Here is a 17,574-nt window from a genome sequence, read left to right on the forward strand (position 1 = left end):
ATATGACATTTCTAAAGCAATGGAAAAGGACTGAAATGCATTAGAAAATATTTATAGACATTCAGAAGTATAATTTATATAGAATGACTGGATAGGTGGATACAATGAAATGTGCAAAAGATTAAGACAAGGTTGTCCCTTGAGTCATTTAATAATTAGATCACTGATGAATGCAATGGTTGAAAAAAATTAATGAGAAATCATAGGGAAGATGAAAAGCAGTGCAAAGAACGTCACTGTCAATATCAATAGCTAATGCCGATAACAGATTGGATAGGCAAAATTAAAAAGAAATAGGAGGCAATTTGAAGGGAATGCAATTACTGAATAGCAGAAAAGGTTTGGGAGATCAAGTAAAGCTAGGAGGTACATATTTTATTCAGACTCAAATAAAGATATATGTAGTTTATGGTAAAAAGAAACGATTATGAAATAATTTCAAGAGCAGTTTAAAAGGATATGATTATGTTCATGATAGCAGTTTGATAACTGGGTGTGTAAGCTGGTCTATTAACCTTTTCAGTCACAACCCAGGTACAAAAGTGTAATAATAATACTAATAATAATAATAACAATAATAATAATAATAATAATAATAATAATAATAATAATAATAATAATAATAATAATAATAATAATAATTATAACAAGCAAGTAAAGGATAAATAAGACAACTGATCAGGTTACACAAGCAAATATGGTACACGTAATGAAAGTAGTGCATTATTCACATTAAACAATTTGTATAGCCAGGATGAGTTTACATATCCCTAGGCTACTAGATGCAAAAACAAAGTCTGCACTTAGATTCTTTCTACAAGTACTGCTTAAGATGTTTCTTGAATGTTTCTAGTGTTTCCAGATTTTGTATGTCTGTAGGTGGATCAGTCCAACAGTTTTGAGGGCATTTTCCCTACGGATAATTTAAATATGGTCTGATCAGTGTGAGAGTACTTCTTTGGCTGCTTTTAAGGGAGTAATTTTGTTTTCTAATTTGGACTAATCATTAAAGGGATAAGCAGCAACCCACTTTAAGAATTTGAAATATCAATGAAGCCAATATGTAAATGACTGTGTTAATAATAGTTAATGCCTGGAAGGAGAGCAATCCTAAACATTTTATTTTCAGCTATTTGTACTTTGTGTTGTAATTTTTCCACAGGTACTATGGTTTGCTCTCTGTTAAAAAAACATAGATATTAAGTTTTCTTTTAAAGTTCTAAACTTTGTCTTTTGTGTGGAAAAAAATCTGCTTATATTCAGATGACTCTTTTCTCAGCTGTGTTAATTGTGCGTGTGTATGTTTGTGTGTGCGTGCGTGTGTGTGTGTCTATGTGTGTGTGTGTGTGTGTGTGTCTATGTGTGTGTGTGTGTGTGTGTGTGTGTGTGTGTGTGTGTGTGTGTGTGTGTGTGTATATGTGTGATTGAGCAAAGTTACACAATTGTGTTAGAATATTCTCTGCACAGACAATGTGAAAATGTAATGTTGTGGTGAGTTTCACTGCAATGTATTGCATTGTGTGAGCTGGCAGTGCACTTTTCAGAGGTTATTCCCCTTTTCCTCACTGTGGTGCGACCGTGGAGTTGATATATATGAGGACATAGCCCCCTAAATTGGGAGTGCAGGATAGTTTGCCTACCTTTAACTATGATATTCTTTTCAATATCAAAGTTTATTAGTAATTGCAATCTTTTTTGATCACACTGACCACATAAAGCTCACATCATAGTTATGGAGGCATTATACTTTTAAAAACATATAGATAAATATATTATCCCTGTACTTTCTCTTTATCTTTGTTAGATAAACATTCTGTTCACCAGCTGGTAAGCTGTCAGAACTGATCAGTGTCTACAATTTATTAGTTTGAGTAGCATTGCAGTTGTTTTATATAAAGACAATTGCAGCAGAGTATTGCTTGTTTGTGTTTGTGGCTGTGTTTGCGCAGTCATTACAATGGTGGGTGTATATATATATATATATATATATATATATATATATGTATATATATATATATATATATGTGTGTGTGTGTGTGTGTGTGTGTATGTATAGGTATGTATATAAGTATGGTGATGTGAAGACATACCTGATAGTAATAGAAATTATGTAGGAATCACAGAAAACAATTTATTAGTCATCAGTACAATGTGACCCTTGTTATTCTTAGCCAGTGGTGTCTGATGGACATCTTGAACAGTATTCCACAACCCTCTGACAGCAACTGCTCACCAATGTTTAACCAGTGATTTCATTGATCAGAATCTGCATGTGACACCTTCAGTCACTGTTCTTTGGTGCTATAAACAAACACATCTGTAAGGGGCAGAACATGGACCTTGCTGTTGCGCATTTAACACAAGGCTTATGGTGGAGTAGGATCTGATGTTAAAAAGTATCAGTATTTTTAATGAGGTGGGTTGGGCAACAAAGGATTATTTTACCATAAAGCAAGGAATCCTACTCTCACAGTGCTTATGTGCACACCCATTAGCAGTGTCATCCGCTAAACAGGATCAAAGTGCAAATCACATCTACAAGGATCTAAGCCTGTTTTCAGCGTATATGATTCTGTTACAGATCACATTATTAATTCTCTTTTTCACTCACCATTGTAAATATCCTGATGCAGCAGCACTGGAGGCCAACTGGAGACCCAACGATTGAGTAGCAGCACCAGGCTGCAGAAATTGATGGGGAGCACATGATCACAAAGATCAAGGAGGAGCACATGATCGCAGCACTCAGTGAGGAGCACAAGACACTCACAGTTTCATCATCACATGATAAAAAGTGCTGTACACAGCCCGTATTACATCACCATGGAAAAAAAACCTTTTTGATTCACCTGTTATGTGGCTCTTTTTCATCAACATTTTTTGTTGTTTTATATCATCCTCCAAAATATCCCAAGTAAACCCTTTCATCTGGTTTATTAAAGCAATCTTTGAATGTTTCCTTATGCATAGCAGAGGAAGGAATACAATTTAAGGTGCAGTTTTCTGGGACTCCCTCACAATGCAAAACTGGACAGATTTATCTGAACAGTGTGTACATAAGGAAAGTGCAGTGCCATTTTAAGCAAACCATCACTTTTTGGTGCATATGACAGGCCATAAGAATTCTTCTTAATTATTATCATCCCTCTTGTCCTGGCCACCGACTGTATTTCATGCCCCTGCATTCTCTTGGTTCATTACATACCATGCAGCGTGTCATGACATCATTTATCATCGCGGTGAGCAGAACAGGAAATGTAAAGTAATATTACAATTTTAGAGCAGGAAAGTATATGCAAATATGTGGCATAAACAACTTAATGTATAGTGGAATATAGTGAGGTTGAGGTGTAAGGCGGTTTTACACAATAGCATGGACAATGACTGTGAGAATTTCTAAAACTCAGCAGAAGAGGCAGAGTTTGATATTTCTTGTGCTATTTTGCTGGGGAAATAATTGTTAGTCACCGGACAATGAGATAAATGTAGACCTACACTATAAAAGATATGAATTAGTGATATTTGAATTGTAGAGAACCAGATGTTCATGTAACTGGGACACAGGTAAGAGCTTGTCTGGTATTGTATGTAGTAGGAGTTCAAGCATAGATCATTCTTTTAACAATCTGTCAGAGCCATGTATTGTCTCAGTGCTGATGTTGGAGTCAGCCTAGATTGTTATGCAGTTGACATTTATTCATGAATGTGAATGCTGACAGCACAGTTGCATATTTCTGTGTATTAAAATCCCACTTATCATGAGAAGCAGGTGTGGCATTAAAAAGTTAGGAAAATGTTGTCGACAGTAGTTAGACTTGTGCTTCTATCAGCCTTGCTTCGTATATAAGTAGGTCACTAACACTATAAACATGTCATAATCAAGACCTGGTATATTTTCTTATGCATAATGCATTTGCATCAAAGACAAATATATGAAGACATTGTTATACGAGGAACGGAGCTGGATCATGCTCACATGGGACCCAAAGCAGGGTAACGGACCAAGTTCCCTCCCCCACAGCCATTCCAGTGTCCTATTACTTGTCTGTATCTCCCAGTTACCATAAACACCAGTCAACGCTCTCCGTGTGCACACTGTTTCCTTTTTTACTTTTATGATTGTAAAGTTTGGATTTAAAACCTTTAGTTCAAATTTGATAGCAAAAACAATGATGCCCATGTGCTAAACAAAACAAGCGTTTCACGTTGCTAATAGATTTAGCATGAGCAGCAACATTTACTGAAAATGCACTGAAACTCACAGCCATATAAAATACATGTATACACTGTCAGATTACATGTAAATTCATTTCCACAGACATCCCTCAAACCTACCAACTATGGCAACATTGTTGGAAGCATACTTCTTTCTGACGTCTGTCTCAAGAAAATTAGTAGCAATAATAATAACAAAAGCTGAAGGTGAGGAAGTATTGTGTGTTTACTAGATGGGCATTATGGCTGGATTGATATATGCTAAAGAAGATATTATTTTCTATTATAGGCCTAATAAAAGAGGTCTATTGAGGGGAAACTATCTTCTTGGGCCTTGGCCTTTATTAAGTAATTGAGCTAGGCAGAAGAATTCCTAATGACAGATGCTCAAATCTGCAATATCAGCATTAGTTTGTAGGAGTATCATTTATCAGACAGATGCAGGGGTATTCTTGCTTCCATAAGGGAGCAATATTGAAACTCTTTGCTTTGAGCTTAAAACTGTTGGCCCAGTACCAGGAATTTGTCTGAGTAAAGCCCTTTTGGAGAATTAGGATGCCATTTGGTAGGTTGATGACGGCTCAAAGCTTGCACTCGTCAGACCCATTGATATTGGTTTGGATATCAGTGAATATATGTCAAACCACAACATCCCCCAAAAAAGAAGCCAATGGTATGCCACTGGTGGTCTGTCTTAATGAGGAGAGTGTGCCACCTACCCTGGTTGTGTGGTTCCAGTCTTTCTGCTAGTTTGCTATGCATTAATATTTCATTGGGATAGCTACTCAATAATGCCAGAATGTGGTACAGTATCAAACTACTTGACCAAATCCAGGTTGGCAGTGTGCAATAATATGTCTTCTCCCAGTGCTTCAGTGACTTCCTGAGGAAATCTACCAGATTTTGTAGGCAGGACATGCCTTTCAAAAAGACAAACTGGTTAGGACTGAAGTTGTATAAGTGATCAAAGTCCTTAATAATACATTCAATTATTTCAAAAATGGTGCCGAATCAGCCTGCAGCTTCCTGGTTTAGTGGTAGAGCTGCTCATGTGGGGGGTGGGGGGGGGGCACCACTGTACCTGTCCTCTATGTCTTGGGCACATCCTCACTGGAGAATCTTAGACTGAGTAGGTTTAAGAGTGATTTGGTGAGGCATTGCTTTAAGCTAACTAGGGGATAGTCCAGTATGTTTTCTGGTCCCTTGGAGTTAATGATTTTTGTTTGGATAGGCTTTTAAAACTTGTTTTGGAGTGAGGGGTTGAATGGGGAGAAGACAAGAGGGAGGGTAGTCTTTTAGCAAAACTTTTCTATGACTAAGTTGACAAGGTTTTAGTAGGTGGACCTGTTGGAAGTCAATTTAGGCTCTGCTGAGTATTATTACAAAGCTTCCTCATGTAGTTACAAAAAGGCTTTTGGAGTTGTCTGTGTGTGATGAGGCAATATTTAATTCATACTCAGTTTGTAGATGTTGAGCTCATCACGCACGTTTTGCTTACCTTCTTGGTGCCAGTTCTACCACATGGTGGTTTGACGTTATTTCTTTAGATCCACAGTTTTTCCTTTTATTGTAAAGTTTAATGATACTTGGGTTCCACTATAGGTTTCTGCTTCTAACCTTGGCATTGCATTTTTGGCAGATGGGGATAGATGCCTCAAATAATACAGATACACCCCAGCAGAATTGCACCAGTCTTCACCAGTGGGACTAATCAAGTGATAGTACTAAACCTGTTAATGGAGAATTGTCACTGCATGAAAAAATATTTCTGTAATTATACAAATGTACATTTTTGCATATTTTCAAGGGTCAAGGCAAGCTGAAAGCCAATCATTTTCTTGTTTGAACATCTGTAATTGAGCAGTGCTATGTGAAGGAGAGCCAATTAGGATTTGTTAGGTTGATAGTTACAGAAGATGCTAAGGCAGCAGAGAATGTTTCAGTCAATATACAGAAACCCTGAGTGAAAAGACAGGATCTCCCTAGAAAAACGCCAGTTACTGTGCCAATTGCTAAAATCAATTATTTTTTGCCTATACTGCTTAATGGTGTTAGATGCAAAAAAAACAAAAACAAAACAAATAAACCCCATTTACTTGAAAATGGAAATCAAAATCGAAACCAACTGTAATTGAAGCACTGAATATTGCAAAGGAGATAAAAGACCTGCAAGTGGCATCTTTAGGAAAGGGAATGGGCAAATTGCACAGAAAAAATGGAATTTGTGTGAATAATGCATGCATAATAATGTTCAGTAAGAGGAGTAAAATTTAAGGGAAGGCAGGAATCGAGCAATTTATGTAATTTTGGAGAGGATGAAAACTGTAAAATTGTATACTGAACATAACTATCAAAGAAAATGTTAGCATGGTTTGTGTTCTTATCTGTTATTATTTACTTACATATATCGCTGTTTACAAACTGTTGTGTTTAATAAAGAATTATAATTAGCAATTAACTATGTGAATATGTTATATTAACTTTAATACCGCACTTGGGCATTATAGACAAGCTCATTAAATTAAGGCATAAACCCTTTTATCACCCACTGGATAACCACTTGGCTCACTGATAGGACCTAGGAGGTCAAAGTAGGTGAGGCCACTTCCAGAGGCCAGTAACTAGTGGAATCATCCAGGGTTCAGTACTGGGCCTGCTCCATTTTGGCATATATTTCTTTGAAATGGAAGCAAATGCTGAAGGGTTATGGCTGACTAAGTATGCAGATGATTGCAAGCTAGAGGTTATCATTAACTCCCCTGCAGACACTAGCATTCTTCAAGACGTGCTATCTCTGACTAACAAATGGTGCCAAAGCCCTGATCTTAAACTCAGTGCTAATTGTACCTTTTGGGAAGTTAACCATCCTAGCTAATTACCATGTTGATAATATGGCCTTAATAGTTGACCCAGTGGTCTAGGATCTGGGTGTGCATGTAGACAGTAGCCTTACCTTCTACCACTACATGGCCACAGTGGTGAGAAAATCTTTTTATGTTGCACAACTTATTACTAAGGGCATGGCATCTAGGTCCAAAGAGGTCATTATCCAACTGTGCTCTGCCCTTATCAGACGAATCATTCAGTACAATGCTCCCTTTGGTATGTACCTGATCTGGCATATGCAACAACTGGAGGGACCTCAAAGGTTCCTTACAAAGAGAATACAAGGTGTAACAAACTTGCCTTATGCAGAACTCCTTAAAGCCCTTTTCCTCCACTCAGTCTCTTACAGACTGCTGTGGGGTGATCTATACCTGGCTTACAAGGCATCTGCAAACCTCACACTTATGAATCTCCTACATATTTGTAAGTCGAGGAGTACCAGAAATAGAAGGTGTAGTGACCTGAATTTTGTCTGTGACTTAAACAGAACATACTGGAGAGACCGATATATGTCCCAGAGACTGCCCCTCTAATAGAACAGGCTTCTCATCCATGTGATGCCAAGTTTGTCTACTACCCAGGTTAAGCACAACCTAGACCAGTGGATGGGGAACAGGACATTTACACCGGGACTGGCACTCATGTCTCTTATGGACAGATGTAGCTGATAAATGCCTGGCCCTCAGTGTCCTGTTTAGAAACAAGACATCATTATTCTTTCAGCAACACTTGGCTAGGCCTTCCCAGGTCATTAGCCTAGTAACAATCTATAAATCTATGAGTCCATGAAGTGGCACAAAACTGCAAGAATGCCAAATAAATTACAGGCCTTATAAAACTTAATGTTTTATTTAACTCAAACATGCAACACATATCCACAGCCTCCTTAATCTAACAAAACTGTTTCACATAGCAAAGATACTGATGTATATGTCACACTGTTACACCATACGAGTTATCCCTAATCTTTAGTATCCTAGTCCACACAGCTATACAACTATCTTAACACATTTTCTCTTCTCTGTCATGTTCTAATTTTAATACCACTATTAAATACCTGCCACCTACAATCTACATATTCCCATCACCTAGCTATAAGATTCTAACTATGTCTATCCTACCATTAAGTTTAACTCTTTAATTCTACCTTCCCACTACACTTACCTTCCCTTTTCCTACTTCCCCCCTTAAAAAAAAATTGAGCTGTATTGTTAAATATTTCTAACTGTATAATTTTCCTACATGCTAATGTTCCATTGTTACTGTATTGTACTTTTTTACAACATATGTGCTGTTTAGATAGTTTTCCATATTATTTCACTTGCTTTATTATAAGTAATTGTTTGCTTACAAATTCATGTAATGATTTTCATGTAACTTGGAGCTTTTCTCCCCAGGCCTCCACTGAAAATGGGTCTCAAGCCCAGAAGACTTTCTCATCAACAAACATCAATAAATAGATAAACTGCTAGCCCTTGCTTTTAGACAGAGTACAAGTATTTAATAAAGATGTTAAATAAAAAAGAATAGTTTCTTTCTTGTCTCAGAGACTTACATTGAGAACACAGCCTTTTGTCACTTCATATTTTCCAAGGTGAAGCATCTAAGATCATTCACTCTCACTTAAGCATTGACCAGGTTGTATGCATATTATGGCTGAAGGGATCTGGCACCTGAGAGACAATTTACTAGCACTGTATCTTTGCCTGGAGAATGGTGCATATTTATGTTTGACTCTATTCTCCTCTATGACTAGGATATAATCATAATGGAGCATGCTCAGACAGCCTTAAGGGCTTAGGCATACCTCGTGGGTGCCTTTGTTTTCAATGAAAGATGCAGGTTCATTTAGGATCATAGGATCATAGGAAGTGGCATGGCTACTGGTCCTGAGGCTCTTACAAGGCTAGCAAAGAATTTAGCCCATGTTCCGACAAGTCAGCACCCTATGCCCCGGTCCAACATGGATGGAGGTGGAATCCCAGGGGTGTATTTTCTTTTCCCTATCCAGTTATCCAGGTTGTGCTTAAAAAGGGTTAATGACATATTCTGCTTGATGTGGAAAGGGTGTCTATTCCACAGAAGAGGGAGTCTTTGGGACACAAATATGTCCTGCCAACAAGTCCTTTTGATGTCACAGACCAGGTTAAGGTTGTATGTGTTGGTTACTTTAGTGGAGCTTGACTTGCGGATATGCAGCAATCTTATCAAGGCAGGGTCTGAGATAGCTTTATATGCCAGATAAATGTCACCTCTGAGGAGTCTGCATGAGACTGAGTACAGGGACATGATTTTAACCTATCTGTATAGGGTAAATGTTTGAGGACCTGGATTCTCCTGGTGAGGAACCTCTGTGGACTTCCAGCTGCTGCATGTGCTTTGTGAGATACATGCCAAAAAGGGCATTGTACTCAATAATGGGTGTTATAAGGGAAGAATACAGGGATGTTATGGTCTCCTTGTCCCTGGATGAGATACCCTTACTAATGAGGTGGGCCATGCAGAAAGCTTTCCGTACAAAGGAGGCAATATGGTGGTTAAAAGTCAGTTTGCTGTCAACCTGGGTGCCCAAGTCCCTCACGACTGATTGCGTGCTTAGGACCTTGTTATCAATGTGATAATTTGTGGGGATGTCACTCTCTCCAAAGGGGATGATGATGCATTTTGTGGCATTCAGTTCGAAGCCATGTTTCTGGCACCAGTCATTTGTTTGGGTGAGACCATCTCTGAGGATGTGCACATCACTAAGGAAAGTGATAAAAAGTGCCTGGCTTGCAGTCATCAGCAAACTTGGTCAGCCATAGCCCACTGGTTTTGGCCTGCACCTCAGAAAAGTATATCCCAAACAACAGAGGCTTCAGGACCAATCACTGGGGTACACCACTCATTACAGGTCTACTGCTTGAGGTGGCTTCCTATATTTTGATTAGATGGGTTCTGTTAGTGAGCCAGTTTGCTACCCATCTGGTAACATATGGATTGATGCCTAGTTGAGAGAGTTTATCTATTATACCAGAGCGGGGAATAGTATCAAAGGCTTTGGCCAGGTCAATTTAGGCATTGTATGCCACCTTCCCCTCGTTCATGGCTTTGGAGACTGTCTCAAAGAAGTCAACTAAATTTAACAGGCATGACCTCCCCTTGACAAAACCAAACTGTATTGGGATCGAGTGTTTGGAGGTTGCCAATGTCCTTGTTAATGAGGTCTATGATAATCTGTTCCATGGCCTTGCAGATCAGGCTAGTTAGGTTGATGGATCTATAATTTCCTGGATTGGTGGACGCTCCATCTTTGTGCATAGGGATGACATTAGCTGTCTTAAACTTGGCTGGGATGAGGCCGGTACTCAAGCTTTGGTTGAATAGTATGCCTATTGGTGCTGCAAGTTCCTGCCTGAATTCATGTAGGATGCAGCCAGGGATGTTATTGGGTCCCATGGAGGCTGTATGTTTTGCCTTTGAGAGGGCAGTGATGACTTGCTCCCTAGAGATAAGGGGTGAGGAGCAGGTGTTGGGAATGTCCTGATTTACTGATGGGGAGGACAGAGGGGGTGAAGTTTTCACTGAACCTGTCTGCCAGCAGGTTGGCTATATCTACGGCATTTGTGTATGTGGTGTCCTTAACCACCAGTTCTAAGCAGATCTGAATGCTTCCTTTGAGATTGCAGACATATGTGAAGAAGGCCTTATGAGTGTCTTTAGTAGATGTGGCCAGTTTGGACTCGAAGTTTGCTTTGGAGGATTTTACCAGTGCTCTTATTTGCTTGTTCAGGTTAAGGAGAGATTGCTTCCAATTAGGCACCTGCAGATTCTTGGTCCTGGACAGCAATTTTTCCTTTTATTATAGAGTTTATTTATTGCAGATGTCCACCAGACAGGTTTACTCTTCCTTGAAGAGGATGATTTTGTCCTGTCGGGTATTGCAGATTCCATGTGGCTATATAAATGCTCATATAGTATTTTGGTGTAGGTTTGGACATATTTGCCAGTTCCTATGAAGAGGGTTTTGAAACTGTTTATACCCTCCCTCAGGAGGTTGTAATCAGCTTTGGGGAAGTTTTTTTGTTTGACTCTAGTTGGGGGGGGGGGTCAGGGGAGATGGTGACTTCGAACGTGACCGCTTTGTGGTCAGACATTACCAGGGAGGATGACACTGTAGGGATGCTGCAGTGGTTACTCATGTTGGTTAATACGAAGTCCAAAATATTATCACCTCTTGTGGGGGTGTCATCCAGTTGGTCCAAGGCATTTGCATTGATGAAATCAAGGAATCTCTGGGCATTTGTGTTTTGGCATAAGTTTTTCCAGTCTATGGTTGGATAGTTAAAGTCACCCAGGATCAGGGTAAAGGGTTGAATCTTGATAGATTCAAAGAGGTCCAGATAGGTGGAGTGGGCATCTTGAGTTAAAGTTGGTGGCCTGTAGCTAGCTATGATTTGAATAGGGGTTTTGTCAATGGTTAACTGCACCTGGAGTGTCTCCTGTGTGTCACACTGTTTGACCTGCCTGGAGGTGTGTATGTCTTTTATATATATATTGCAACTCCCCCTCCTGAGTGTATTTGCTGGTGGTGGTGCAGTGAGCATAGTGGGTGAGGTGGCAATAAGTTGCTGAGGTTTAAAGTGCCTTAGTGCATTGCTTAAAATGCTTCAGAAAGGTTTTGTTAGTAGATCTGCATATGTGGTGCTACTGCTGTGTTGTGGTAGTAGGGGATATGGTAAGTTCTGACAACCAGGCAACATGACAGATTTGTATACCTCTCACAAGTAGAATAACTGCTATGCAATAATATTGGGGTGTCATTGAACCTGAGGCATTTATTACACTGCTTTAAGATACCAAGTCCAGGATTCAGACAAAGGCCCTTATGAATTAGCAAGGCTGCAGTATAAAAGACATTTTAGCACAATCACAGAAATCAACAATCCAGAGATGCCTAGTCGCAATGAGGAAAGCTCTCATTATCAGCTAACATCCATGCCTCTGAATCACTCATTAACTATTGTAAGAGCTAACAGGCCCTTTTGTGCTATCCTAGAGGTAATCACTGCTAGCAGCTGAGCCATCTAATTGAAAAATCACTGAACGCCATTGCATCGAAAATGCCATTTAGTGAAACTCCTCATGTGGGGGGCTGTGCCCCCACACCCCTCGCTAATTATATATACCAACTCCAAGAATGCACAACAGTGGGGAAAGGGGAAATTTCCTAATCCCTACCATAATGCAATTTTACTCAAATTGCTCAATGAACAGCATGTTCGATGAGACATGCCACTCGATGCTTTTTCAGTTTGATGGCCAAACATAGACCCGATGTATCACCTTAACACAGATGACCCTTTCATTCATCCCCCCTACACACACAGCCAAACACAATTAGACAGACAGGCACATATGGACATACCTCCAAACCTCTTACCTAGCCCTGATTTAACAAAACATCCCTGATTTGTCACTGTCCCTTGTAAATTACAAATGATTATAGTTATTCAGCAATGCCAGACATTATAGTTTCATTATTTTTATTGTTCAGTGAACACATTTGGATGCAGGATCTGTTGTTCTTTAATGTTCCCCCTGGCTTTGTCCAGAAGTCTTGAGCATGGTCCCCTGATATCACAGATCATAATACAAAATGCCACTTTAAGCAAACCATCACTTTCTGCTGAGTATGACAATACTTAGTTACCACAACGGCCATTAAAATCCTCATACATCATTAGAATCCCTCTTGTCCTGGTCCTGCTTCTAGATCTCTTACCTAGGCCTGAGTATACAGAACACCCCTGATTTGTCACCATGCCTTGTAACTCATAAATGATTACAGTTATAAATAATGCCAGGCATCAGTGTTTCATACTGTTTTCTGTCCTTAATATGCCTTGTGTACAAAATCTGACTTCTGTTAACTTTAGATTAGAGTAATTTTAGACTGTCCCTGGTGCCTAGTGTCCCCATATATCTTTCATGCTGAAAATCATGTTGTTCCATGAACTCTTGATATGACTTATATTAATGTTTAAAACTCCTTGGTGTCTAGGTTCTCCTCCCAGGATTGCAGTAGTCAAAAGAGATTAGAAGTAAGGCAACCACTCTGTCTCCCATTCACCGCCATTCACCGTACATTGCACATCCCTCCCCACCTGATCACATGTCCGAACACACTCACTCATTCACCCATACACACACACACACACACACACACACACACACACACACACACACACACACACACACACAGACAAGCACTATTTATAATTTACACCAGGGTTATCATGTATGGCCCTGCTTGATTTGGGATGTGAGCGGTATTGTGTGCTTGAAAAAGTATGTCAAGAACTTTTACATGTTTTCTAATCACATAACTACTATGTTCCTAGGTTTCCCAACACTTATCTCTAATACATTTTCTCCCATTAAAAGTAATGAGTGATTGCGACCCTCTGGCCAAGTTAGCTAACATGGCTGGCAACAAGAATTTATACATCTGGCTGTGTAAAGCACTTACCATAGCCATTTCTGGTGGAGAACACATGACTAATTAACATTTGTTGCTCTCCGGGAATAAATCATTAACATTTGTGTTATGAATGACAGCCGCATGATGCTGCACCCTTTGAACTAAAGCCCTCTGGTATGGCTGTCCCTGAATCAGAAGTGGCTGCCAACAGTGGCAAAAAGGGTTTACCATTGGTAGTTATGTTTCTGAATCCAAGCCCTAACAGAAGTAGGCTAGCAGTAGATGAGTTAAAGACTGACTGTGGTCTTCTAATAACATGTGAATAGATGGTAACAGGAAACCTAATGGGATAGGAGCAGAGTAATAATAGGTTTAAGGTACTATACCAGTAGAGGTACCTAGTTTGATAGATGAGGGGTCCAATATTAATGATTCTGGCTACTATGCCATATGAGATGCAGTGACAGTAATTTGCAAATGAGTCTATATGTAGGTGCCACTAATCAGTTGGAATACCAGATACTAAACATACAGTATGATAAGGCAGAGAACTAGTTATAATACACACAGTACAATGCCGGATGTTGGCACTGTTACCACATGAATTACAAACATAGGATGGCAATTGAGAAGTGATACAAGGTACCATCCCAGGCAAAGATGACACAGGATGAAGTCCTAACTTACAGTATACTATAGACAATAGAGCAATTCAAGACTGGTATGATAAGGCAGAAACATGGCAAGATACCAGCTTTGTTCCCACAAAACTACTGAGCACAGTACAACTACCTGAAAGTGATACAATAAAGTAGAAATCATGCAGAACATAGGCACAGTGCCCAGGACTAACAAGACTAGTAAAAAATTCCAAAGATAAAAAGTACCAGCATAAATAAAAACAATATAACATACAGACACAGCTTGCTGTAATACTATGTACGTACCACAGCACTTCAAAAGTGGCACAAAGATCCGACACAGGCTTGGGTGTTAGAAAATGTTGTAAGTGCAGTGCAGCAGTTAAAAACTGATACACAGGTGCCATGCATTTTCATATGTACAACAATTTAAAAGTTATTCAAGTGCCAGCATTGGTACTGCAGTAAGCAACTGGTACAATGACTCAAGAGAGATACAGTAAAATATTTAACTGATACTACAGGTGCCACAGTTATTTGCACTGCCTTGTGAGCTGTCACTGTAAATTGTATAAATATGTTTAACTATTTATTTTTGTTTATCTAGCAGTGTCAGTGGTGCAACAGATACCACACTCACCTTTGGTGCAGAAGGCTGTGTGTTCTATTTCCATATCATGTAAATGGATTTACAACACTATAATGCAACACAAGGGGGTGCCACACACCTAAGTGTTGTCCTTCTGCTGATATATTGTCCCAAGGCCCCATCTGTGTGAGTTGGCAGTGGCTCAGGTGGATGTAAAAGATACCATGATACCTGGAAAATTGTAGGGGAAGTTCCTGTTTTTCTTGGGTAAACTTCCCTTAGTAGTATGAATGCTACCTCACATCTCACCTGAAAACAAGCTATTAGCCTAGTGGGACCAACCCAGTCAACAAAAAATAAAGTACTAATACAAGAACCACAGTTGTTACTGCACATTGTATAACTATCTTTTAAACTACAATGTGTCACAGTTATTTGCACTGACTTGTAAGGTGATATACATTCTGTGACTATTTATTTAGCTACAAGTACAGATAACACAGTTATTTGCACTAACTTGTAAGGTGCTACACATTCTGTGACTGTTTATTTAACCACAAGTACAGGTACTACAGTTATTTGCACTGACTTGCAATGTGCTGCACATTCTGTGACTATTTATTTAACTACAAGTTCATATGTCACAGTTACTTGCTATGATTAGTGAGCCTTTGCACAATGAACAGCTGCTAAAAGTGTCTAGACTACAGATCTTGTAGAATAAGATGAAGAGAGTAAGTGCCCTCTGGTTACTGTACCACAGTCATGCATGATGCACAGCATGGTGCAACTCAGCATAAACAAGTGCAAACCCATGTACCCATCAGAAAACAAAACAAAACAAGCTCGTAGCCAACAGCATCAGAAAAGTGAAGCAGATGTAAACAAGCATGCAGCCAATACAAACTGCTCCTTTGTAGTACTTAGTGCATGGTGACTTTGTTAGTGTAATCTTTGAAAGAGATTTATAAGTTCATTAATATTATTAAAGTGCTGGAAATTAAAGCCATTAGCACAGCTCAAACGATCCAGTGGAGAGAAAGCAAAATGTATATAATTTATAGAAATTAACAGATTTTAAGAGTCTGCAAAGACTCCTTGAACATCAAACAAGACAACAGCAGTGTTGTTCAATACTTTACATGAATAGTGCAACCAGTATGAACATTTCTAGCCATCATGTGGGTAGGGTTCTGAGAGTTACATTAACAAAAATCATCACTGATAAAAATCACAAGCATTTGTGGGGTGTTAGTACAGCTCCAATAAACAGATGTGTGTACCTCACCTAGTTTACTAATACAAGGAAGATATTTAGTGCAGTGTAAAGAAGATTGGTGCAAAACCACTGAGCTCTACATTTACTTCATACAGTCAGAGAGGAATATGCTTCCAGTTTCAGATTAAGAGCTGACACTGTTGAATATTTGTGTTGTACAGTATCATTCTTTAACAAACAAGGGTTCACAACTTCAGTCTACCAACAAAAAAAAAAATCAATTAGAATGGCCTGCTGGAAAGAAAAAATTATATTAGAAGAAAAATAAACACTAAAGTAATAAATTATCCCCAGGGTATATATCTCAACTCTTCAGATTTTTGCCTCATTTGTTTTGGTTTGTTCCTCATAAAACATTTTTCTGGCAGACTGTTAAGGTTTGAACTCAATGCATAATGACAGAGTTTCAGACTTCAAATCCTTCAGAAAATGCATCCTAATTGATTAAGTGTTATTCTAGCTACTTTATAAGTTTACAAGAAGAATATTTAAAATCTGTTCCTGTTTTTTGGGCATTTGTCCCTCCCATTATTTTAGGCTTTGCACAGATTTCTTCTGCTGACAGTTTGAGAGGTATGCTCCAGGGTTTTAAGATAATGGGCATATGACTTGAAGTTGTCAACCACTTAGCATACAAAACTCTGGACAATGCCAAAATATTGGGGGCAAAGCCCCAAAAATAGAAACACATTTTAAATATTGCTCTTATAAACTTATACAGTTCCTAGAATAAAAATATCTTGTGTTGCCATACATTTTCTGAAGGATATGATGTCTGAAATTCTAATGCCTGTCGTTATTTAGTGAATTCAGTCTTCACTGATTAGGCAAATCCAGAAAAACACAAATTTTATGAAGAACAAACCAAAAATATGAGCCAAAAATCTGGACATTCTGTGAAAATCTGGACAGTTGAGAGGTATGCATGAAGTATAGCAGACTAATCAGTACCATTTAACTTGAATAGTGTCAAAACATTAGTGACCACATCTGATTATGTGAGGTATTGCCAGATATGTCAGGAGAGGTAGGGCAGTGGATATGCAACATATGCCAGCATAGCTAACTGGAGTTTTGTAAAGAATTATATGTAATTTGTACATCAAACTGATTTGTACAGATACTTGTGTTGTAAAATGCATTTGTAAAGCTGCTTGTATTAAAAATGTACCAACAGTGTGTCCTGCTTGTCAGAAAAAGAAATGCTATTATATGTCAGACTGTATTATAACTATTGAAATTAATATATTGTAGCAGATGATACTGGAAGAGAACAGGATAATCTCAGTCCAGCTAACTTTGAAAAATAGTTTGAAATTAAGTTACCTGGTAGGCTGTACAGATTGTATCTTAAAGTTCTGATTGCAGCCAGAGAAGAAATGACTGTGAAAACAAGGACTAGGAATCCTTGTTCTATTGCCCAGAGCAGTGAACTAATTACTACCCTGGGAGGGAGGAAGTGTTGAAATGGTTTTATACTTTTATGGCTGCCAGATATTAT

This window comes from Protopterus annectens, chromosome 11.part0 (assembly GCF_019279795.1).
Source record: "Protopterus annectens isolate FY-2018-M chromosome 11.part0, PAN1.0, whole genome shotgun sequence".
Lineage (NCBI taxonomy): Eukaryota > Metazoa > Chordata > Ceratodontiformes > Protopteridae > Protopterus > Protopterus annectens.